The sequence below is a fragment of the Scyliorhinus canicula genome, chromosome 4, assembly GCF_902713615.1.
Source record: "Scyliorhinus canicula chromosome 4, sScyCan1.1, whole genome shotgun sequence".
Taxonomy (NCBI): domain Eukaryota; kingdom Metazoa; phylum Chordata; class Chondrichthyes; order Carcharhiniformes; family Scyliorhinidae; genus Scyliorhinus; species Scyliorhinus canicula.
Genome location: NC_052149.1, coordinates 40,610,063 through 40,636,715, shown reverse-complemented (window position 1 = coordinate 40,636,715; position 26,653 = coordinate 40,610,063). Strand labels below are relative to the sequence as shown.

Below are 26,653 nucleotides of genomic sequence, written 5' to 3'. Positions count from 1 at the left end.
GTTGAGATAAGTGAACTGCAATTAATTAGACAAGCTTTCTTTGGATTAAAGAATAGAAATAAAAGGACAGCATCTGAAATATTTTATTCTGTGTTTGAATCTTTGTGGCTTCCAGTGTTAGCCCTTTTGTATTCCAGGCACTGACTCGGATATCATTTTACACACACCAGTAGCCCTAAAATACCTTGCTCAAATGGCTATATTTTCTGGATAAATTTAGCTCGTGAATTTGGGCCACCTGTTTGGCTTTTGAGGACATTGTAGCTAAATCTGATCTTATTCTCCTTCTTTTGCTTATCCTTCTCTTTATTTATTTTTCTTTCATTCTCCTGCTTATTGGATTAAAAACTGAGTGCAAGAAACATAGTTCCTGTTTGTTTTGAGTCCAGGGCACTAAGGCCAGTTAAAATGTTTAAGGAACGTATGATTAAATAGTTTCAGAAATTATGGTTTTATTCACCCTTATGATTCAGAAAGCTGAAAATAGGATTTTTATGGTCTGTGAGGATATTTGACAAATAAACTTCTATTAGGTTATATGCCCTTTCTGGCATCTAGTCGTAATATAGCTGCTTTGTGATTAGCAGTAAAAAAAAACAAAAGCAGGGAGACCAACTGGCTACCTCCGCTCTTCCCGTGTTATTGAGTATTTGGTTTGGAAGTGTTGCATTTATGGAACTTTTTCTTCTGAGTTTTTGGTCTTGAAGATATTGAATTTGTTGGGGATAGTTTTGAAGGTATCAGAACTCTCCAACACCCCGCCCAAGTGGCTTGTTTTAGTCTTGATGCTGGGTGTTGGTAGATTACTCGACCATGGTTATGATTACTGCTGAGTCTGAATCCAACTGATGCTGTTTTCCACCAGGAGTTTCATACGAGTTGATATTCGAACACTAGTGGCAGCATGGTGGCCTAGCGGTTAGCACTGCTGCCGCAGGGCGCCGAGGTCCCAGGTTCAATCCCGGCCGTGGGTCACTGTCCGTGTGAAGTTTGCACATTCTCTCCGTGTTTGCGTGAGTTTCACCCCCACAGTCCAAAGATGTGCAGGGTAGGTGAATTGGCCACGCTAAATTGCCCCTTAATTGGAAATAATGAATTGGGTACTTTAAACGTTAAAAAAAAAATATTCGGAACACTAGGTGACTTTTTTGTTTTTCCCTTTCTATGCTAACTCAATAGCAGCTCCAATCATGCCATCTGACTATTTTCAGCTATCTCTGGCAAATCATGTCTCAACCCTCAGAGCTTTCTGGTCTCTACGGATTGGCTGCATATATGAATTTTCAGAAACCTTTGGGGAAATACACAATGTTCAATGCAGATGTGAACTGAAGGGATGTAAAATTTTGGAGCAATTTTTTATGCTGATCCTGGCAAAGATATTGATGCAAGGGCATATAACACTTAAGCAATCCAGTGTCAACAACAAGCTCTTCCAGAGCAGATATTATGGGTTAGATGCTGAATGATGTTCCTACTACTGAATTCTAATAATGTGCCCTGGCATCACAGGAGCTATTACATCAGTATTTCATTTCCTGTGCCTGCCATTATTGTGGGATATGATTGACTGTCTCAGTTGGTCTTCATTAATGAACCGTTTTGTGCTGTAGACTTGCATCTGTGACAAACATAGAGCATAGAACATGCAGTGCAGAGGTTCACTACACACATTTAAATTAGCATCCTTGTGTTCTTTTAGAATACGTTTTTGTATTTTGAACTAATCAAGTTAGCAAGTGGGTTTGAAGCCCCCCCCGCAAAAAAAAAAAAAATAAATCCATTAGTCCAATAATTTTGAAGATGGAAATTGGTGTGGCTGAGAAGTCCACGGAATTTGAAAAGTGGATTCATGGGCTAGAGGGCACCGTTATCTCAAAGCAGTTATATTCCATACGGTATCATTTAAGCCGTGGTCAAATTAGCAACCTCGTTTAGGATGGAATCAAAACAAGGTGCTGGAAAAACACTGCAGGTCTGGCAGTATCTGTGGAGAGAGGAACATTTTAAGTCTAATTGACTCTTCTTCAGAACCTGTCTAGGATGGACTGGAGAATTTTTGAACAGGTAGAATTGGTAAATCTGAAGTATTACTTAAAATTCCAAGAATGGGGCAAGGGGAATGTAGGCCCAAAAATTGAATTTTGAGATGGATGTTCGGAAGTTCTTTGTCATAGATAGGGTGGCGAGAATTTAGGAACTTGATTGATGGATGGACCACGATTGTTTGAATATTCTTGTTCATGTGCAATTGATATCTGCTTTTTGTCCTTTTTTTATTTGTTTGTGGGATATGGGCATTGCAGGCAAGGCTAACGTTCATTGCACTTGAGAAGGTGGTTGTGTGCTGCCTTCTTAAACTGCTTCAGCCAGTGCTTGTCATGTAGGGTACCCCAACAATGCTGTTCGCATATTTCATTTTATTTTCTTTTGTTCCAAATACCAACTTTCAGTGAAAGGACTGGAGGGTGATGCGTCCATTTTCAGCATTCTAAACTGTAGCAAGATTAGCCTACACTGTCTCCAGCTTTCCCTTCTCTGAGAGCCCATGGTCTCTGGGCAGCTGTCTAACACTGTAGTATTGATGATTGGACTCCCGTAAGTTTAAACCAACATCTGGTCACTCTGTAATACAGCATGTTTTCGCTCCATCCTGCGGAGTCACAGTTGTCCTTAATTTATACTTCTGGAATGATACAATCGGAAAACACAGGAGGTAATTTTGCTTTATGTTTGTCTGCTAGCTCTTGAGTAGAATAATCCACTGAATTATTTTACCCCTTACCCATATATATTTTTGTTTTCAAGTATTTATCCATTTTTAAAAACTATTTTGTGTTCTGCTTCTACAGGGTTATACGAAGAGTTACTTAGAAAAATTAAAACCTCTTCTAACTTTTGGTAACTATTGTAAACGTCCAGACCAGCCTCCCCATGGGGTATACCTCATCCCCCCACCACTCGGCATGATCTTCAACCTTCAAAGCCCCTCCAACCTCATCTGCCTGCCTGACCCTCCCGACCACCCAAATCCCATCCATTTATCTTAGACACTTACCGTCTCCTTGGCCTGTCACTAGGCCCTTTAACCTTACCTGCTTTCTGGCAGCTGGGGCAGTAACAAATGGGCCGTGATCTCCTTTAATCGGTGGGAGTTGGACTCCGCTGAACCTTGTGAGGAGTCTTTTGACTCGGGGCCCCAAGCAGCTTCAGCGATTGGATGTTTCAGCGCAGTTTTTTTAGAACAGGTAAGTGAACAGTAAAGTCTTCATATTCCTGTTGGCTGGTGCTTTCCGAAGCAAGTAAGAAGTTATAGCCTCCATGTTCTGAACGTCTTAAACGGCTTTTTCTTCACCTCTTCCTTTGAAAACCCTGAACATATCTTGTTTGACTAAAACATTTGACAGTCCCCTGTAACCTCTCCTCCTTTGGTTTGAGGTCTCTTTTCTTCGCTGTTACCACTATAAAGTGTGTTGGAACCTTTATTTCTGTGTTATCAGTTCAGTGTTGATGCAAATAGGAGTAGTGTGTTTGTTTGAATTCTAAAGAATAGTAGACTATTTATCCCTTATCTCTGAATGTATTGCCTCGCATTTCTCCACTATAAGTTTTATCTGACTTCTGTCCGTCCCATTTGCCCGGCTAACGCTGCTTGAAGAAAATTACAGTTGCCTTCCCCATTAGCTACACATTTTTCTGTGGTCTAGAAATTTTGATATTCCTCAGACTAACATTGTGAAAAATAAATTTAAATAATTAAGAGAATCAGACCCATTTCTGAGGCGGAAAAATATATTGCCACACTTTTTGTAGGTGGCTAATTTGGACAGTGATCCTTGAAACAGTATGGTGCAGGTTTATCCACAGGTTGGTTATATCATTAATGCACTGGAGTTATCAGTCCTTCCTCTTTGTTCATACTAAATCTAATGGTCTAATGTTTGAAAAATCCTTCTATCTCTATCAGTGCTCAATATGTTTTGCACCATCTTTTTCTTCAATATTTGATATAAGAATAGCAGTCTCTGAATTTTATATGTAGAAATACATTGTATTGCTGTTTGCACATTTAAATCTGTACTATTTTTCTAGAAAGCAAATTAAAAGTTAGAAATCAGGTTTTTTTTTTACCGTGTACACTTCGAAGGTGAGAATGTATCAACTTGCAAGGAGAACTGTAAATGCTGACACATAACTCTTTCTGATGGCTGTTTTAATGGTTTTTAAAATTTATCTCAATTTGTTGCTCTCCCCTATTTTAATTCCTAGACACAATCAGTCTTAATTGCTGCTAGGTAGTTTGGCTCCCCAGATAGGTTTTCTTGGCAGCCATTTGTTGTGGCAGCTTTAGGCAGAATGAAGGGCTGTAACATCCGGGCGCCTCGTTGTCGGATTTTGGGAAGGTGTCTTCCAAAGATGCGCTGAGGAATCTTTCTCTGAACTTTACAGGTAAGGGTTTGCACCGCAATTCTCTCTTTCCCCCCCCCCTTTGTCTAACCCCCATTACCTCTGTACCCCCGGCCCCTGACTGCCCCATTGACCTTCGACGCCCCCAACCAACCTTCCCGACCTCCCCATTGACCTCTAACCTCCTGTCTGTTTCACTGGGCCCTTTAAACTTGGCAACTGATGTAAAGATGGGTGCATGAGCTCCTTGAATCCCCCAGAACTAGACTGTTTTGGGGTCTAAACGGGCTCTTTCAATGCAGGCCCCAAGCAGCCCCAGCGAGTGGAAGTTTCAGCGCAGTTTCCAAGAACAGGTGAATGCACATTTAAAGTCTAATTCCTGCAGACCATCATTTTCCGACGCTAGTCGGAAGTTATAACTCATGGTCTTGGTAGACTGCAAGAATAAAAGAACAATTTTGTCAACTTCAATGAAAGTGCAAGAAAAGCCCAGGATTGAATGAATTCTAACAGTTCAGTGCTACCCTCTGGATCACCTAAAGTCTCAGATTGGGAGTTATGGTGTGAATGTACATCCTTGTGGAATAATGTTTTATTAAAATAAATTTAGTGTACCTAATTATTTTTTCCAATTAAGGGGTAATTTAGCATAGCCAATTCACCTAGTCTGCACATCTTTGGGTTGTGGGGGTGAAACCCACGCAAACTCTGGAGAATGTGCAAATTCCACATGGACAGTGACCTGGGGCCAGGATCAAACCCAGGTCCTCAGTGCCATGAGGCAACAGTGCGAACCACTGCCCCTTTGTGGAATAATGTTGGACATATTGTATTACTGGAGATGCTGCCTCTCACATAGAACTGTCGTGGTAGATATGAAGTTTCCCATGGCCCTCTTTTGAGGAAGAGCAGGGGAGATCTAGTATCCTAACCAGCCATTTATTCCTCGTCCAACACCACCGGTGAAGATGACTTGATCGTGATCATTATGCAGTTCATGAGAACTTGCTAAAGTGCAGCTAGTTGCGATGAATTTCGATGTATTTCTGTTGGGGCAGGCACCCCCTCTTACAAAACATTGGAATTTGGGGTCCGAATGATATCATGGATCAGTTTGGATTGCTAGCTGGGCTAGGTTTGTTTTTGCTTTGCCCCTCTCATAATATCATGTGGCTTTGCGGAAGTGTGTATAATGTGAAAAGCAAAGTATCATAATTGTAAGAAAGAGGCTGGATGGACTGGAGGACCTTTACCTCCTCTTTTTGTTTGTAGCTGCCTTTTTTGGGCATACAATAGCAATAACTGTAGAATCATCATAGAATTCATCATAGAATTTACAGTGCAGAAGGAGGCCACTCGGCCCATCGAGTCTGCACCGGCTCTTGGAAAGAGCACCCTACCTAAGGTCCACACCTCCACCTTATCCCCATAACCTAGTAACCCTACCCAACACTAAGGGCAATTTTGGACATGATGGGCAATTTAGCATGGCCAATCCACCTCACCCGCACATATTTGGACTGTGGGAGGAACACATTCTCCCCACGTACACATGGGGAGAATGTGCAGTCTCCGCACAGTGACCCAAGCCAGGAATCGAACCTGGGACCCTGGAGCTGTGAAGCAATTGTGCTATCCACAATGCTACCGTGCTGCCCTGTACTTGATAATTAATTGCCATCTAAGCAATCCAAACTGGACATTGTGGCAACACTGTTTGTGGGATATTTAGGTGCATCATGCTTCTAAAACTGCAGCAAGATTTTATTTTCTATGTTCTTGTTGCTGCTCAAAATATCTCATATTTTGACATTACCCTGCTTATTTATGGCTATGCAAGCTGCAGCCCTATCTTTATTTTTAATACTGCAGCCAGAAGCTGTTGACAATGAGAATGAAATTATGCTCTAGGTATGAAATTATGCTGGAGGTAAAGATTGGTTCAAAAACAAAATGATCTTAGATGGAGTTCTACTTTTAGCATCTTTTAATAAATCCTCTTGCAAGAGTCATGATGGCACTTTAGAAATGCTTGTATGAGGACAAGCCACTTGGGGAACTGAAGCTAGCAGTGCAATTCGTGCTGAATTAACAAATGCATAATCACAGAAGTACATGAGTTACTGACTAGCTCTACAGATATTTGGTTTCCTCACTCTAACTTCTAGCCAGTTTTCTATTTTTAAGGTGATCACTTTATGTGATGGCATGAAAATTAATTGAACCTTCACACGCATAAACCAGCGGTGGTGGCAAAATAACTTTTTTGTTCACCTACACTTGTGTTCACATTGACAGTTAATGGAAAACAATTCCTCGGTTTCAGCACTTTAAACAAAGGCATTCAACAAAGTGCTCAAAATCCTTTCTCCACCCACCCAGTTGCACTTGGACTGAAACTGGTGAACTCTAGCTCTCTGAACATTAGGCAATTGATTAGTTTGTATTTTAAAAAAAAATTTGAGTACCCAATTCTTCTTTTCCAATTAAGGGCCCATTTAGCCTGGCCAATCCACCTATCCTGCACATCTTTTGGGTTGTGGGGGTGAAACCTATGCAGACATGGGGAGAATGTACAAACTCCACACGGACAGTGATCCGTAGCCGAGATCGAACCCGGGTCCTCAGTGCCGTAGGCAGCAGTGCTAACCAAAGCACCACCATGTTCCCCCAGGATTTTATATTTTTGTTTCAGATTTCTGACACAACAGTACTTTTCAATTTTCAAGTGATGCTCCTGTGTAATTCACACAACAATTAAAAAGCAACATCTGTATGTCTTTTTAGGAATGAGGTATAAATGAGATACTTGGTAATGAAGATGTGGCCCCAAGTTTATTTCTTTAAAAAGCAAGAGAAACCTTTTCCTGTCCATTCAGATGGTTTTGATCATCCATTGTTTTCTACTTTAGTTCCATTTGCTTCGTTGGTAAAAGTTAGTGTGGTGGATTCTGCAAACTGCACTTTTTTTTGACCAGCATTTCCTTTGTGGCCAAAGCAAAGACTGATTATTGTAAATTTTTGCTTAATCTGTCTTCTGTTACATACACCCACTGAAATGTGCAACAGCACAAAATCAATCCTGCAATGACAAAGCGTTTGACAATATCAGGCTGTGAAGTTGTACAAATGAATGACAATCAACGTAAAGCAAAAGATTGAAGTTTTCAGCTGTATTTTCAAACAAAATAAAATTGATTCCCTTGTACTACTGTAAACCTATTCTTCAAATTTATAAAATTGCAATACTCCAAACAACATGTGTTGCGGTTTCTTTTATTCCATAGGATTTTGTGAACTTGCTTTGAGAAAAACAGCACCCCGCACACCCACATACATGTGTGTTTACCCTTTGAGGGTGCTATTTGTGAAATGGCTTTGCTCCTTATTGACAATAAATTAAAGTGAAAATCTGCAGTCCGAATTCACCCCAACCCCAAGGCCAAGTGCAGCGAGAATGAGACTTTTGAGGAGGGTGTTTCACTCTAAAGTTCAATCGGGCTATAATTTTGGCGTTACTCTAACCGCTTCACACCAATGCTACAGCTCTAGTGGAAATGAATTGTAGTTCTTTCCATCGGACCTTGGTCACAGATTTAAGTTTATTGGTTTCTGCTTAAGCCCATCATTAGCTAGGGAGTGCAAACGAATGGCAGAAAGGCGAAGGTAGTAAAGGCACTCTTGCTTTACAGGAGTATATTCAACATTTACTGACCATTTTCTGTGATTGTATGTCAAAAAGAGAGTGCGGACCTAAACCCATGCCCGAGTTGTCTGTTAAATGGAGAACTCGCATACAATTCTATTGTTCATGAAGCGACTGTGGACAATGTTTTGAAAAGTGGAGAGATGTTACACATGGAGATAGTAAAAGAAGACTGAGAACTTGAATATTGCTTAGCTTTCAGTTTTCCTGCACCTGCTGCTTGTGCACCTTTCAGACTAAATTCATAGATCATTTCACATCATCCAGAACTTAGTACCACAGTTTGAACTATGCAGTAAACACCATTTAGGATAAAATACCGATGTTTCTGAGGACAGAATTGAAAGTCGCCCTGTAGTTTATAAACTTTGTCCAGATTCTGGGTGTAGCCTGCAGATCTCTTAAGCCCACGTTATGAACCCAGCAGTAGAGTTCACCGATAAAACTATGTTAAAACCACAGCCAAGTTAAAAGCCAGTTACTATAAGTCCCTCTCAGCTACTTGATTGAATTGAATGGAAAGTTTGAGTCAGAGTTTCACTCTTGCATTCAGCAGTAGATGGTTGTGGTTTGCTAATGACTGCCAGCTCGTTGTCTCTGCATTCCATTGTCTGAACTCCTTGTCAAATCAGTTCACTCAAGGCTCAAAATGAACGTGGATTAAACTAGTAAAATAGGCTAGTGAATCATTTGTAAACTAGTGAGATTTTGCTAAGAAATACAGTGGTACGACTTGGATGCAGAACTAATGACAGCAGCTCTAGCCATTGAGGTCTGGTATGCAGTTTTCTTTCAAACTGCTGCTGCCATAGGTGCTCTAACTAGGCTGCTGCTGGCTACACACTAAATAGCCCTAGGGTTATTTGCCCTCCTTTTTATGAAATACTTGGAATTATTGTTGTGATGGTTGTGTACAGTAAGGACATGCTAATCCTCCAGCAAGCAACAACAGAGTGTCGCTTTACTGCTCTTCCCCACCTTTTAAAAGGGAAACTACGAAAGAAAATTATGATGATTCAGTAACTGGTCTGATGGCAGCTTCATTATGTCAGTGAGGTTTTATGAGTCCCTTGCTTCATTGAAGAGTAATCATGAACTTACAATCTGGTTGGTTGGTCTCCTTTGGACAACTGTTCCATCCTACACTAAGCACTCCCCACCCCCACTCAGAACAACATCTAACTCCAGTTATAGCACCTCAATCACTCTCTGGATGAGAATGGATAACTCAGCTGAGGCGGAAGATCGAGCCATAAAAGTAAATTGGATTCGGTGCTATTTCTGCAGTAGCATATCAATTCTAGTAAATAAGCTGAAAGACAAAACTGCCATGCAGATTGCTGCATCATTGATGATTATACAACACCAAATGAATAATGTATTTTATTGACTGTTCCTTACTCCCCTTCCCAATTGCATTTCTTTGGTTCTAATGTGCATTTCAGTTTGCTAATTAAAAAAAAAATTTAGAGTACCCAATTCATTGTTTCCAATTAAGGAGCAATTTAGCGTGGCCAATCTACCTACCCTGCACATCTTTGGGTTGTGGGGGCGAAACAAACACGGGGAGAATGTGCAAACCCCACACAGACAGTGACCCAAAGCTGGGATCGAACCTGGGACCTCGGCGCCATGAGGCAACAGGGTTAACCCACTGCGCCATCGTGCTTCCCTTCAGTTTGCTAATCTAACAGATTTTCCCACATCTTGCAATTAGCTGAAAGTGCTAATACAGAATTTGGTTCCAGGATTGGGTTCTGTTGAATCCTCACAAGGCTAATTTTGTAATTTTTACATCCTCTCTTTCTCTTCTGTCTATAACTCTTCTTCCTAACATCTGCATTCTCGTCGCACACGAGTGGGTAGGTTGCTTGCATTGAGGGTTTTATTTGCTCGTGCCGCTCTATACGGAACAGTGGAGAAGAGTGAAAAATTACATGGGTGATTTCCTTCAGATTTAATTTCCACAGATTGCAATTTGAGAAAGGTGTTGGGTTTTCCTTTCAATAGCCTGGCTAAAGTGAGTAACTCCTTGCTGTTCATCTAATGCCCCATCAGGCTGGTGTACCATACCAACTGTGCGTTACTTGCTAACTGTCAATTCTCTCCAGCATCACTTTTGAACAGTTGGACGGTTTACAATTGCAATTAGATACAGTTGCCTAATGGCTGTGGTACTGGGCTACCAACCCAAAGATCAGGAGTTCAAATCTCACCACAAAAACAGAACTTGTGGGCAAGCATCAGAAAAACAACAGTAATTGTCATAGAATCTCAATTTGTAATTTCCTACAGAGAAATGAGCCTATAGCTTTATCTATATCTGGCCTTCATGTATGACTCTAGTAGAGCACTAGGTGGTTGATTCCTGAAATGGTCTGAACCGTCCATTGACAACAATTACTACAAACTTCACAAAGCAATTTGAATACACATCCTTGTAATGATCCAGGCCTTATTAGGACAGGACCAAGGCAGTTCCAGCTCCACCACCTCCACTCCCAGCTACAAATCCCTCTCACCTATGCCAGTGGGAGAGCTGACCATGACGCAGCCAGTCATACTGTCAAAATCATAACTCTCAATCAGTATCATCACCATTCCTATGTATGTCCTCTCCCACTGGCATGATGGACCTGCCAAAGGTAGGGGCATAAGAACATTGGCTGCTGCTCTGGGAGGTATCAACATTAACTCCAAATTTCATGAGGTCAGATCAAGTGGGGGTGGGGGAAATGCTCACCACCTATTGTCCCACCACAGTTGATCAATCCATAATGTTGAATATAACTTGGAGGAGTAGGGCAGCACCATGGTGCAGTGGTTAGCACTGCGGCCTCACAGCGCCGAGGTCTCGGGTTCGATCCCGGCTCTGGGTCACTGTCCATGTGGAGTTTGCACTTTCTCCCCGTGTTTGCGTGAATTTCGCCCCAACAACCCAAAGATGTGCAGGGTATGTGGATTGGCCAAGCTAAATTGCCCCTGAATTGGGGAAAAATGAATTGGTACTCTAAATTTAAAACAAAAGGAAAACAAATATATAACTTGAGAAGAGAAACCCTATGGAAAGCAAGGGCACGGAATGTATTCTGGATGGGGATTTTACTGTCTACTTCTGAGAATGGCTCTGTGGCACTACCCCTAACCAAGCTGATGCCAACTGAACTTGTCAGCTGGTGAGCAAACCAATAGGTAGCAACAGTGGTTAGCACTATTGCCTCACTGCGCCAGGGTCCCCAGTTCGATTCATGCTTGGGTTACTGTCTGTGTGGAGTCTGCACATTCTCTCCGTGTCTGCGTGGTTTTCCTCCGGGTGCTCCGGTTTCCTCCCGCAAGTCCTTAAAGACATGCTTGTTAGGTGAATTGGACATTGTGAATTCTCCCTCAGTGTACCCAAACAGATGCTGATGTGTAGCAACTAGGGGATTTCACAGTAACTTCATTGCAGTGTTAATGTAAGCCTACTTGTGACAGTAATATAGATTATTTTAGTGAAATATTTTTATTCTCCTTTTTCACAATTTTTCTCCTGGATTTACACCCACCAATAACCAACAACAAATATCTCAAACCCCATAACAATAACGATCCCATCCTCCCACCATGCCCAGACATCGGCCCGCATGTTAACATAAACAAATGACAAAAAAGGAATCGGGGATTACCCATAGCCATCTTTAACATACACAGCCCCCCTCCCCCCGCAACTAATGTTTGCTGTTATCCAGTTCTTGAAAGTGCATAATAATGACTTTGTAGAACCCCTCCAAGCTTCCCCTCAGTTCAGACTTAACCTTTTCAAGGGTCAAGTATTCCAACAGGTCCCCCTGCCACGCCAGGGCACAGGGTGGAGAGGCCACTCTCCATCCCAGCAGGATCCGCCTTCGGGCGATCAACGAGGCGAAGGCTATGATATCTGCCTCCGCACCCGTTTCCAACCCTGGCTGGTCCGACACCCCGAATATGGCCTTCTGGGGACCCGGGTCCAGCTTCACATGCACCACCTTGGAAATTACCCTAAACACCACCTTCCAGTACTCCCCAAGCTTTGGACAGGACCAAAACATATGAACATGATTAGCGGGGCAACTCCTGCAACGTTCACACACATCTTCTACCCCTTCAAAGAATCGGCTCATCCTCGCCCTCGTGAGGTGTTCCCTGTACACCACCTTCAGTTGTATCAGCCCCAACCTCGCACACGAGGTGGAGGCATTCACTCTCCGGAGCACCTCACAGCAGACCCCCTCCTCTATACTCTCTCCCAACTCTTCCTCCCACTTTGCTTTGATTCCAACATAGCTCTGTATACCGCTGACACTGCCCCCTTCTCCAGTCCCCTTGCCGCCGGCACCTCCTCCAACAAATTGGAGGCCAGTTCCTCTGGGAAGCTCTATCTCAGGGGTGGGCAAACTTTTCCGTGCAAGGGCCACATTCAGAAATTCACAATTCACAAAGGGCCGCATAGTATATTAAGTAAAATAATTACTTCACCCGGTTATGATTCTGGGCGCCTCATATAGAACATAGAACAGTACAGCACAGAACAGGCCCTTCGGCCCTCGACGTTGTGCCGAGCAATGATCACCCTACTCAAGTCAACGTATCCACCCTATACCAGTAAGTAACCCAACAGCTCCCCTCCATTAACCTTAAAAAAAAAATTAAAAAACAAAAAAAAAAATTTTTGTTTTTAAAAAAAAAAAATTTTCTTTTTTTCTTTAATGACTTGGTGGGCCGCAGAAATACCTTTGGCGGGCCGCATGCGGCCCGCGGGCCGTAGTTTGCCCACCCCTGCTCTATCTCCTTCCTGGCAAAGTCCCGAACCTGCATATATCTAAACACTTCTCCCTGCTCCAGCCCATACTTCGCTTCCAGCTCCCTCATTCCTGCAAATCGACCCCGAAGAAACAAATCTTTTAGGGTCTTGATCCCCTTCTCTTCCCATTTCCGAAAGCTTCCGTCCCATCTCCCTGGCTCAAATCTGTGGTTCTCCCGAATCGGCATTTCCCTCGACCCTGCCCCCAACCCGAAGTGTTGGCGAAACTGCCTCCAGATTTTCAATGAAGCTATTATTACCGGACTCCCTGAGTATTTCCCCGGAGCTATCATTGCTAGTGCCTTCAGTCCCGACCCCCTGCACAAACTCTCCTCCATTCTGACCCACTGGGAATCAACCCCTCTGACCCAGCTCCGCACCTTCTCCACATTCGCCACCAACTCTTGTCCAAGTTCAGCTTGAACCCCGAGAAAGACCCAAATACCTGCAGCAACTCCAGTATTCCTCCTATCGACGAACTCGGCTCCGACACATACAGCAGCAAGTCGTCGGCATACAAGGACACCCTATGCTTATCCCCCCCCCCCCTCACTATTCCTTTCCATGCTCCCGAACTACTCAATGCGATGGCCAACGGCTCAAACGCAAGCGCAAACAGCAGGGGGGACATAGGACATCCCTGCATCGTCGCACGTTGGAGAGAAAAGTATCTCGAACTGATATTGTTCGTGCGGACACTTGCCTTCGGCTCCTTATATAATAACTTTACCCAGTTCACAAATCTTGGTCCAATCCCAAACCGTTCCAGCACTGCCATCAGGTACCCCCATTCCACCCGATCAAACGCCTTCTCGGCATCCAGTGCCACCACCACCTCTGTTTCCTTCCCTTCTGCCGGTGCCATAATGACGTTCAAAACCGTCCTAATATTCAAAAACAGCTGCCTCCCTTTCACGAACCCTGTCTGATCCTCACCTATCACCTTCGGGAGGCACCCCTCCAGCCTACCCGCCAGTACCTTCACCAATACCTTTGCGTCCACATTCAGAAGTGATATGGGCCTATATGACCCACACTCCGTCGGATCCTTATCCTTTTTAAGCAACAGTGAAATGGATGCCTGCCCCAAGGTTTGTGGCTGCACTCCCTTCCCTATCACCTCTTCAAACATCCAAACCATCAGGGGTGCCAACTTATCCTTAAATTTTTTATAATATTCCACCGGAAACCCATCCGGCCCTGCTACCTTCCCCGACTGCATCCTCCCAATCGCGTCTTTTATCTCCTGCTCCAGTATTGCTCCTTCTAATGTAGCCCTGTCCCCCTCCCCTAGCCTCGGGCACTCCAACCCATCTAGAAATTCCAGCATCTCACAGTCTCCCTGGGTGGCTCTGACCTGTACAACCTCTCGTAAAATTCCTCAAAAACCTTGTTAATCAGCTCCGGAGCTACCACCAACTTCCCGGCCCTATCCTTTACCTGAAGAATTTCCCTTGCTGCTGCCTCCCTCCGGAGCTGACCCGCTTTGTCTCCATGTTCATAGACTGCACCCTCGCTCGTCTCAGTTGGCGCACTGCCTTCCTGGTGGATAGTCAATAATATAGATTATGATTATAGATTATAATAGGAAGATGTAAGGAGGCAGAAGGCAGCATGGTGATAATGTCACCGGCTAATGCTCTGGGACGTGACATGAGTTCAAATCCCACCATGGCAGATGGTGGAATTTGAATTTAATTAATACATCTGGAATGTAAAGCCAGTTTTGGTAAGAGTGACCATGACAATTATCATTGGCTGTTGTAAAGACCCATCTGGTTCACTGACATCCTTTTAGGGAAGGAAATCTGCCATCCTTGTCCTGCCTGGCCTCCATGTGACATTCCTACAGCAATGTGGTTGACTCATAACTACCCTCTGAAATGTTCACTTCAAGGACAATTAAAGTAGCACAGTGGTTAGCACTGCTGCCTCACTTTGCAAGGGACCAGGGTTCAATTCTGGCCAAGGGTGACTGCGTGGAGTTTACACTTTCTGCATGGCTCTCCTCCGGGTGCTCCGGTTTCATCCCACAGTCCAAAGAGTGCAAGTTAGGTGCATTGGCTGTGCTAAGCTGCCCGTTTGTTTCCAAATATGTGCAGGTTAGGTGCGGCTATGGAGATAGGGTGGGGGAGTGGGCGTAGCTAGGGTGCTCCTTCAGAGGGTCAGCTTCGGTACTGTAGGAATTCAATGTTTCTGACAAATGCTGGCTTTCATGTGAAAGTATAAACAACATGTGAAAGTATAAACAACCTACCTGAACTCATCCTCATAACCTACCTATCATGGTCATGTTTATCCATTGTAGTACAAATGGCCATGGTATAGTTCTGTGAAGTTCCATTGAGCATGTAGTAAGCCGTTAGTCGTACTAAATGGAATAGACCAGGCAGCCCAAAATTAATCATCCTTGGGGCGCTGCATGGCATCCTTAGCAACATGAATTTATACCTCTGCAATCTCAAACATCCTGACCCGGCACACTTTTCCATTCTTGATCACTGAAAGTCAGGAAACCAACCATGTTTCAGTGTAGTTGACTGTGACCAGAACAGTGCCAGGTATATCTCAACATGGAAGTGTGAAACTACTGAAGCTACAACACCAGAAGTAACGGGCTTTAGCCAGCTGAACTGCCCTACAGCTAGTGGAGCAGAGGAAAGTTCTGAAGCCCTGCCACAGTGGACGGCACGGTGGGCAGCGCTGTTGCTTCACAGCTGCAGGGTCCTAGGTTCGATTCCCAGCTTGGGTCACTATCGGTGTGGTGTCTGCACGTTCTCCCAGTGTCTGCGTGGTTTCCTCCGGGTGCTCCGGTACAAGTCCCAAAAGACGTGCTGTTAAGTAATTTGGGCATTCAGATTTCTCCCTCTGTACCCGAACAGGCGCTCAAATGTGGCGACTAGGGGCTTTTCAGAGTAACTTCATTGCAGTGTTAATGTAAGCCTACTTGTGACAATAAAGATTATTATATAAAAGATTATTATACATCTAGTCACACATAATTGGGATAACCAGGAAACTGGTAAGAAGGTGAATATCTTGACTTTTATCTTTGAAGGTTACACGAGTATAAACACAAAGATATTTGGAAGTTCTGCAGTCAGTGCTGAGTTGGCGATCCTAACATCACAGCTACTAGTGTCTAGCCAGCTGGTTCACACCGAGTAACATTAAAAACATTAAAAAACAGAGTATCTAAACACAGTAAAGGCCATGGACGTCAACATCCTTGACATAGTGTGGAAAACCACTGCACCAGAGCTAAGCTACACCTGTTCAGCTGTCTAGCACAGCTATGATACTGGGATCTAACTGACCATGTGGAAGATTGCCCAGTTATTTCTTCTCCATTTGAAAAATGATAAACCTAATCTTGATTATTGCTACCCTATCAGCCTCTTCTCGATCATCAGCAAAATTTTGGAAATCGTCCAACAATATCTAGTGATCAAACACATGCTCACCGCTCTGATTTGAATTCTGCAGGATTTGCCTTTTGACCTCCACTGATTCCAAGTGTTTTTCGATCAATTACTGCCATGATGACTAGAATAGTTCCTTTCCCCTCCCCTCCTGCCTGTCTCCTCAGTGGGGAACACCCCACATCCTCGCCACTACCATGGGACTTTGTCCGCAGATTGGAGATTTCCACTCGTCATCTTTATTTGGACGAATAATAAGAACACAAGAACTAGGAGCAGGAGTAGGCCATCTGGCCCCCTCAAGCCTGCTCCGCCATTTAATGAGATCATGGCTGATCTTTTTTGGACTCTGCTCCACTTTCCGGCCTGAACACCATAACCCTTAATCCCTTTATTCTTCAAAAAACTATCTATCTTTATCTTAGAAACATTTAATGAAGGACCTCAACTGCTTCACTGGGCAAGGAATTCCATAGATTCACAACACTTTGGGTGAAGAAGTTCCTCCTAAACTCAGTCCTAAATCTACTTCTTATTTTGAGACTATGCACCCTAGTTCTGCTTTCACCCGCCAGTGGAAACAACCTGCCTGCATCTATCCTATCTATTCCCTTCATAATTTTTAATGTTTCTATAAGATCCCCCCTCATCCTTCTAAATTCCAACGAGCACAGTCCCAGTCTACTCAACCTCTCCTCGTAATCCAACCCCTTCAGCTCTGGGATTAACCTAGTAAATCTCCTCTGCACACACTGCAGCGCCAGTATGTCCTTTCTCAGCTAAGGAGACCAAAACTGAACACACTACTCCAGGTGTGGCCTCACTAACACAGTATACAATTGCAGCATAACCTCCCTAGTCTTAAATTCCATCCCTCTAGCAGTGAAGGCCAAAACTCCATTTGCCTTCTTAATTACCTGTTGCACCTGTAAACCAACTTTTTGCGACTCATGCACTAGCACACCCAGGTCTCTGCACAGCGGCATGTTTTAATATTTTAACATTTAAATAATAACCCCTTTTGCTATTATTCCTACCAAAATGGATAACCTAATATTTGTCAACGTTGTATTCTATCAGCCAAACCCTAGCCCATTCATTTAACCTATCCAAATCCCTCTGCAGACTTCCGGTATCCTCTGCACTTTTTGCTTTACCACTCATCTTAGGGTCATCTGCAAACTTGGACACATTGCCCTTGGTCCCCAACTCCAAATCATCTATGTAAATTGTGAACAATTGTGGGCCCAACACTGAACCCTGAGGGACACTACTAGCTACTGATTGCCAACCAGAGAAACACCCATTAATCCCCACACTTTGCTTTCTATTAATTAACCAATCCTCTATCCATGCTACTACTTTACCCTTAATGCCATGCATCTTTATCTTATGCAGCAATCTTTTGTGTGGCACCTTGTCAAAAGCTTTTCCTTAATGCTTTTCCTTTATCACTATGTCAGTATTTGGACATTTCCTACCTCTGCATCGTCCACTTTATTGCAGAGACTTCAGTGAAACGAGAAGAAGAATCACTACCTTCTTGGAACAACTGGAGATAGGCAAAAGAATGTGGCCTTATCAGTGTCACAATTTTTTAAAGAATTAGGAGGTTGTGCCAAATAGTCGGACCAGAGACACTGGCATATCAACACTTGGAAGTGGTGCTGGCTCCAGGAATGCTTCAGGCGGCCTTGGGTCTTATGTTACAGGTGTGGTCTTGGTATCTAGCAGTATTGTTTTGGGGGGGATCCTAGAGCGTTTGGGGTATTAGGAACGTTGGGGAGGTTCTCGTTTCAATGCAATTTAACTAGACATAAACGTAGGTTAGGAAGTCAGAGTGTGACATTGGGGAACATGGTCTGTTAAGCACAAGTAAATATGGCCTGGGGAATGTATCCAAAGTGTGCTAGGCCTGTTTTGGACTATAATGTGCCACCTCTGCACTGTTTGCCTGCTTATCAGCCTCCTTCCCTTGCCTGTCTGCCGTGCCTTTTGTGTCTTTGGCTATGCCAGTTTTCCTACCTATCATTAGCCATTCCTAATATTCACATCATTGCGTCTTTTCAGGATACGTTTGATGTCAACTGTTGCAGGGTGGATGGTTTAATGAGCAGAGAAGCACTGGTCGAATGCATGTGTTCTGACGTGTGCTATCATGCCAGGAGTGGCAAATATAGCCATTGCCACTGTGTTTGCTATAGTTGTGTAGTTGATGCAGTTCTTAATAAAGATACATTCCAATAAACAAATAACATTAGATGATAAAATGTTTACATAATTATTTACAGTTTTCAAGTCATTGTACAGTAAATATTTCTTGAATCTCAAACATGTTCCCAGGAGAGAGAAATTTTCTTAGCTGAAAATGTATTCCACTCTGATTCTTTGTGCTCGTTTCCAACAAATAAATAATCCCAGCTGTAATTACATGTGTTTGCAGTGTAGAAGGAAGCAGCATGTGTTAGTAAGTTTAAAGGTAATCACTAACCATTTAGTTTGAACTTTTTCTGAAGTTTTTTTTTGTTTTAAAATTGCCACCGAATGAAGAAGCGTATCCTTTTACCCTTAAGGTCATGTTGGTGCATAGATTATATACCGGAAATATTTAGATGCGCAAATCTACAAACTGCATGTGTTCAGAATGCACAGATGTGGTTGAAAGCTGCATCCAGTTGTTATAAAATTTAAAATATCCAGGTGTAGCCCAGGCAGTTCGGGCTAACTGAAGCTTTGAAGTAAAACTCTGAAGGAAAATGTTAAATTTACCCACTGAAATGGTCTGTTTTTAATAATATTTTGTGAAAAATGTGATTCTTAATATTTAGTGTCTTATTTTGGAAATTATTTTTTAGTTGCTATGAAAACAAAATTGCATTCAAAGTTTTTTTTTTGATTTGTTCTTGAGCTGTTTGTGTATGTTTTTCTCATTATAAAATGCTGGCTTATTTAAATTTGTGGATAGGAGCTGCACGCCACATGCAAGATTTTTTATTAATATACATAGAACCCGCTGGCAACTGACCATAGCTGCTCCTTGGTCACCTTACAGTAATTTGGTGAAGATGTCTTACAAAACAATGTTGCAGGCATACAAATGCATTTTATATTTTACCTGTTATAAAAAAATTGAAAATTATGACATGATTTCAATAAGTAATCCAATCTTGTGTCAAATGACTTGTAAAGCACAGTGCCGTAACTTTTCTAGTTAATAATGTTTAAAACCCTGCGATGAAGTTCCCACAATTCCAGGTACGATTACAAGCAGAGTTCAAAAGCGTGGAAGCTATGCTAAAGCTTTCAGGTTTAAGGTGAAGCATGAAAAAAATACCAATGCGACATGAGGAACATATTTTTTACACAACAGTTCTAAAGGAATGCACTGCTTGAAAGGGATGGTGGAAGTGCAAGCAGATTTCGAAAGGGAATTGGATAAATCCTCAAAGGAAGAATTTGCACGGCTATGGGAAAAAAGACAGGTGACTGGTATTAATAGGATAGCTGTTTCAAAGAACCCACACAGTGGGCTGAATGGACTGCAGTGGTTCAAGAAGGCAGCTCACCACCACCTTCTCTAGGGCAATCAGTGATTGGCAATAAATGCTGGCCTGGCCAGAAAAGCCCACATCCTCTGAATTAATAAAAAGTGTGTGTGTGGATGAGCCACCCCATGTCAAAGAATATCACTGCTTCATAGATATTTCTGAACTTGCAAGTATTTTAAAGTTACAGCATTTGTTCTTTGTTTCTTTGTTTTTGTGTTTCATATTTTACGAGTCTCATTCTTTCTGTAACTGACACAATCCATCCATTATGTCTATATAATTGTATCCGGGTTTCTATTGGGTACATATAGAACAGATATCTGAGCCCCTTTGAATAGATTATCACCGTGTAATTATTCCCAGCTATCCATTCACAATTGAACCGATGTGCAAGAAATTGGTCTTGAATTTAGTGTAAATGTTTTTTTGTGTGCTGGGTAGCAGCCATATTTTGTGGGGGTATTCTAGCCATGTGTGTCAAAAATCCTAGTACAGTAGAGATCCTTTTTATGCTGATCTTTGGGATCAGGTGTTTAAGACTTTAATTGCCTTCATTGCAAGAGAACTTGCGTACAGGAGCAAGGATGTCTTACTACAGCTGTACAAGATCTTGGTGAGACCACACCTGGAGTATTTTGTACAATTTTGGTCTCCTTATTTAAGAAGGTATATACTTGTAAAGGGAGTGCAGCGAAGGTTCACCAAACTGATTCCTCAGATGGTAGGATTGTCATATGAAATTGGGTCAACTGGGCCTGTATTCCCTGGACTTTAAAAGAATGAGAAGGGATCTAACTGAAATGCATAACTTTCTCACAGGTTCGGGCAGACTAGATGTGGCGATGTTGTTTCCTCCATCTAGCAGTTCTAGAACAGGGGTCGCAGTCTCAGGCTACAGGGAGGCCATCCAAGACTGAGATGAAGATGAGTTTCTTTGCTAAAGAGGGTGGTGAACCTGTGGAATTCTCAACCACAGAAGGCTGTGGAGGGAGGCCAAGTCACTGAATATATTTAAGAAGGAAATGGATTTCTAAAGGTGTTGAGGGATACGGGGAGAGCATGGGGGTATGGTGTTGAGATAGAGAATCAGCCATGAGTGGTGGAGCAGGCTTGAGGGGCTGAATGGCCTAGTCCTGCACCCATTTTCTATGTTCAACATGAAATTCAAATGAGGGTCAAAAACGAAAATGTTGCTAACATTATGGGTGGATCAGTTACCTATTTTGATCCTCGAGATCATTAGAATTTTCTTTAAAGAAATATACAAATTGTGGGACAATGTTGTGTACTGTTTGTATTTTCTGTACTATAAAGAGATCCCATAAATGCCACGGTATATTAGAGGAGTGTTCTTTTTTTTTGTGGAACATATCAATCATTTAAAATACTTGGGCAATTACAGCATGGGAGAGAATCATTTGACCCATCTGGTCCAATGGAGCTGCAGTGAGTTCTTCTTTTGGCACCATATGATATCTTAGTCTGTTATCCAGCTCTTTTCCTTGTATCTTTTCGTATACCTCTTCAAGTACCGATCCAATGTTATTTGAAATTATGTTGTAAAGCTGCTTCAACATGGTGAAGCATGCTTTAATAGCTCAATGTGAAAGTAGTCCTAACTTCTTCCTTACTCCCCTAGTGGATACACCTCATACTCTGTCCGCTCATCACTGTTTTTCCAATTAAGGAAGACACGTTTTCATCATTCATTCATATTTTTGAAAAGCTGTTATTCACTGCACCCCCTCCCCTCCCCATGAGAAAAGAATGAAAAGCCTCTCTGCGTGACCATCATCTCTCATTCACTGGATCATTCTGGTGAACCTTTTCTGCTCCTTTCTTATGGATCTAATAATTTTCTGACATGAGGTTAGCTAAACTACATACATTCCAAATTAGTATTATAATGGCCGGCCCCTAGGGCAGCACGGTGGCCTAGTGGTTAGCACAACCGCCTCACGGCGCTGAGGTCCCAGGTTCGATCCCGGCTCTGGGTCACTGTCCATGTGGAGTTTGCACATTCTCCCCTTTTCTGCGTGGGTTTCGCCCCCACAACCCAAAAATGTGCAGAGTAGGTGGATTGGCCACGCTAAATTGCCCCTTAATTGGAAAAAATAATTGGGTAATCGAAATAAAAATAAATAAATAAATAATGGCCGGCCCTTCCTGCCGTTGGGATGATCCAATTCCGCCGAAGCAAGTGGGAGTTTGACCCACCAGACCTGGTGGAAAATCCCAGCAATGTCTAGTATAAACTCATTTCTTGCTTTTACATCTGTCCTTATGTTCCTACTTTTCAGACCATCTTTGTGTTTACCCTACGACCTCTGTTTCTCCACTCTATTAAAATTGCTTTAATTTAAGGTAGGCATTATTTTACTGTTCCTTTCTCAATATACCTACATTTCTCTCCATCAGTAGTACTTCCATACTTTGCAAACCTGTAAGTTCTGCATTCTTTCTCAGAATGGCCGTGGCACGTCATCTAAATTGATGCCATGGCTAAAGTTGTGGCATTTACTCTTGTGCCTGTGCCCGCATTTTAAGAGCTCTAGAACATGCTCCCTTGCTGGAAAATCTAGATTATTGGGTTACTGTTTTAGAATAAGAGCTCGCCCATTTGGAAATAAGAAATGTGTGAATCTCTGGAATTTTCTTCATCAGAGATGCTCAGTTACTGAGTGTATTTAAAATATAGGTTGATTGTTTTCCTAACACTCTTAATACCCCAAAAACTAAGGTAGTTTTAAGGAATTTATATTTTTATTGGTAAACATTAGAAATGGGCAGCAGGGTAGCATGGTGGTTAGCATAAATGCTTCACAGCTCCAGGGTCTCGGGTTCGATTCCCGGCTGGGTCACTGTCTGTGTGGAGTCTGCACGTCCTCCCCCTGTGTACGTGGGTTTCCTCCGGGTGCTCCGGTTTCCTCCCACAGTCCAAAGATGTGCGGGTTAGGTGGATTGGCCATGCTAAATTGCCCGTAGTGTCCTAATTAAAGTAAGGTTAAGGGTGGGGTTGTTGGGTTACGGGTATAGGGTGGATACGTGGGTTTGAGTAGGGTGATCATGGCTCGGCACAACATTGAGGGCCGAAGGGCCTGTTCTGTGCTGTACTGTTCTATGTTCTATGTTCTAAATCAGGCATAGTTTTAAGTATTTTTAATTTAATGTGTCTGTGCCTTTGAAGGATAAAAGCTATAATTAGATTCATGCTGACCAAAGGGGTTTTTATGTGTCGGGTTTGGTTACGTTCTAACTGTGTTTCCATTATGCTGAGAGGGGGGCTACGACGGGAAGAATAAATAAACCAGTGGTTGCTTAGCAACAGGGATCTTGTAAAGTAGAGAAGCTTTTAAGTTTTAGTTTAGCTAATTTGATCGCAGTTGGAGATAGGCATAGTAAAAAGTCTTACAACATCAGGTTGAAGTCCAACAGGTTTGTTTTGAATCAGGTAGTGAGAGAGAAGGCAGCTCTCACAGCTCTGCTAGAAGCAGTTGGTGTTAGAAGGCTAAAGAATGAACATCTCTCACTTTGCGAAAAGAAAAGCCATACTATGGAATAATGGCTAGGAAAACAAGCACAGAGTTCCGAAGTACAGCAAGTTAAGGAAACTAGAGAAATTAAGAGTTTCCAAGACGTCTGAGGTTAAAGGTACTAAACAGAGCACCATTCAGTAAAGACAGACAGAGCTGAGAAGATGGCTCAGACACCAGAAAAATATCTAGGCGATTTTCAGGTGTGTGAGAATTTACTTTAGCCTGTGGAATTCAAGTTGAAATAACCATGAAAATTTGTGGCTGGATATCTGAGTTTGTGTTAAAGCAATTAAGACAGAAAACCTAAAAGTGGGTGGTGTAAACTCCTGGAATGGATTGGTGTTAAAAGTGGAGCGGAAACTTGAGTGGGTTAAATGTTTCATTTGTAAAACTTGGTCTGGATTTCGGAATGCAAATGGCTAAGGGAAAGCATTATTATGAGCAAAAATTTTAAAACCTGTTTTTGGGAAGTGGAGTTTGGAAACTCTTGTGACAATCACCTACCATCACAGACATTAACTTGGATTACGAGCGGAATGTGTATTTAACCACAGACAATCTGTGTGTTTAAAAGGACTGTGTGGAGATTAGACCATTGTAGCTTAAGAGGTACTTTGTAACCATAAGATATGTGTCTATTTGTTAAGATGGGGGGGGGGGGGGGATGTAAAGGAGTATTGTATAATATCAAACTTTTCATATTTTAATAAAAATTATTGTTGTTGAAACTGATTTCTGATCCTGTGACACTGGGCTGGATTCTTCGGCTGCGCCCTCTACAAGGTCGTCACGGATGGAACGGGGGTCATGGGTCAATTGATCTCAGGTGGGAATTTCTGGTCACCGGATAGGCGTGGCCGCAGAATCCTGCCCTCTTTTCCTCCATGTTTTATTGAGAAAAAAAAAATTATTGTCTTTTGAGCCAGAGTTCTATTCTGGGATCTTCCCGCCCAGTTGTAACATCATCTAGGATCATAAGATAAAGGGATAAAGTGGGAATGTGGAATTGAGATAGAAGATAAAGGGATAAAGTGGGAATGTGGAATTGAGATAGAAGATCAGTCATGTACCAGACTCGAAGGGTCAAATGGCCTACTCCATTCCTATTTCTTAATGCTCCAATGTTTTCTCTCCTCCTCAAACATTTAGTGTAAACAGCAAGTTTTAAAAATCTGTTGAAATGATACATATGCAGCTCAAGAATTGAAGAAACCATTTGGTTGCTTTATGATGACAGCAAGTTAACAAGTAGCTGAGAAGACTGTGTAATTTCAAATAGGGGAGGGAGGGAGTAAACAGGATGAAGCATTGTCTGACGTTCATCTGCACTAGATGAGATTTGCGTGGGATTGCTGACACAGCATTAAACCTTTCCTTTTTATTTTATACGTTTGGTTTTGTATTTTGGTTAGGCCCAGGTGCCACAAAGCTTAGTTAGAATCATGTATGTGAGTCAGTCCCTTATTAGCCAGCAGAGAATGAAATGGCCCTTTGTAACGCAGCAGACACATCTGCTTTTTTTAATTCCAAGAGCAAAGGGTGGTGGCATCAATCTTCTTGAATAAATGTTTAAATTGATAGATAAGTAAATTTTTGTTAAAGCTGGGGAAGTTTTTAGTAGGGAGGAAGGAGATTTGAAGGAAGGGTAGTCTGTGTGAAATAGAAACACACACACACACAAAAAAAACATACAATGTTAAAACTCACAGACCATGTCACGTATTAAATTATTTATTATTTAATAGATGTGTGTTATATGTACCTCCTGAGTTCAATCAAGGGTGTTGCAATATATAAAACAGATGAAATTACGGGCAGCACGGTGGCGCAGTGGTTAGCACTGCTGCATCATGGCGCCGAGGTCCCAGGTTCGATCCTGGTTCTGGGTCACTGTCTGTGTGCAGTTTGCACATTCTCCCCGTGTTTGCTTGGGTTTCGCCACTGCAACCCAAAAGATGTGCAGGATAGGTGGATTGGCCACGCTAAATTGCCCCTTATTTGGAAAAAAATGAATTGGGTACTCTAAATTTATTTTAAAAAATAAATAACAAGAAAAAAACAGATGAAACTCAACTGAATTTTAGACATTTGTGATTCCAGAGGAGGGTCACGGCTTAGCTTGTGGTTTGTATATAAAGGCTGAAAATAGATTTTTTAAATGTTTAGGAAGAGTCTATGACATTGAAGATCATCATCCTAACTCGAGAGTGGATGATATTGGAGCTTAGTGCAGTTTTTCTAGTTTTTTAAAAAATTGGATTTTCAATGTTTGTATTCAGTATTTTGTCTTGTGGCTATATTGGAGTAAAGAAATTTTCCAATATTGCGTGCTTTATTTTAATTGAACATATAATTGATTTTTTCATAAACTGTTTGTTTTAGTATGTGAATTGAAAACTTTGCAGTAACTTATCTGTTATATTAAATGGACCCAGTGTGTGCATTTAAATTATGTTTGTAGAAACCTTTGAATCCCCTATCGCAAGTTTATGAAATACAAAATGGGTCCAACTTTCGGGAATACTTTTTTAAATCATTTTTTCCAATTAAGGGGCAATTTAGCATGTTCAATCCTTGCACATCTTTGGGCTGTGGGGGCGAAACACGGGGAGAATGTGCAAACTCCACACGGACAGTGACCCAGAGCCGGGATCGAACCTGGGACCTCGGCTCCGTGAGACTGCAGTGTCACCACTGCGCCACCATGCTGCCCTGGTGTTTAGTGCTCTTAATTCACCTGCACAAATTGGGTTTGAATTATGTGGAGAGCGTAAATTAAACGAGTGAGAATTAGCACATCCAAGCACTACAGAAGGAGACAAAAACAGACTACATTGTATAAAGTAACTATTGGAATGCACAAATTCAACTTTTGAGCACTGTACAAGTTGTGCAGTGCAATACGTTTTGCCAAATGCTCTTGTCATTTGCACCCTGCCAAAAGAATGCTTGGCCAGATTAATGTTCATTTTATTTAGCATGGATAAAGATTCCGTTATGACATCTGGCTTAGCTGCTGGCCACTTCCTCAGCAATCACTATAATTGTACACCTTGGCTGTGGTGGAGGCTGACTGCTTTTTCTCTGCCTATTGGATCATTTCACTTTGGACCTCTTTTGTGCTCTTGCTCTTGGTGGTAGTAATAGGATCTTCCCAGACAATTTCCATGTTGATCAACAACCCAGCTGTTTCCTTTAATGGATTTGGTAGTGCC

General features: G+C 42.3%; 1 protein-coding gene across 2 annotated transcripts in view; it reads left to right on the top strand.

Moving 5' to 3' along the window:
* The window catches only part of zswim5 (zinc finger, SWIM-type containing 5), a 272,952-nt gene that overhangs the window by 29,778 nt on the left and 216,521 nt on the right, over window positions 1–26,653 (top strand). The window lies entirely within an intron of this gene.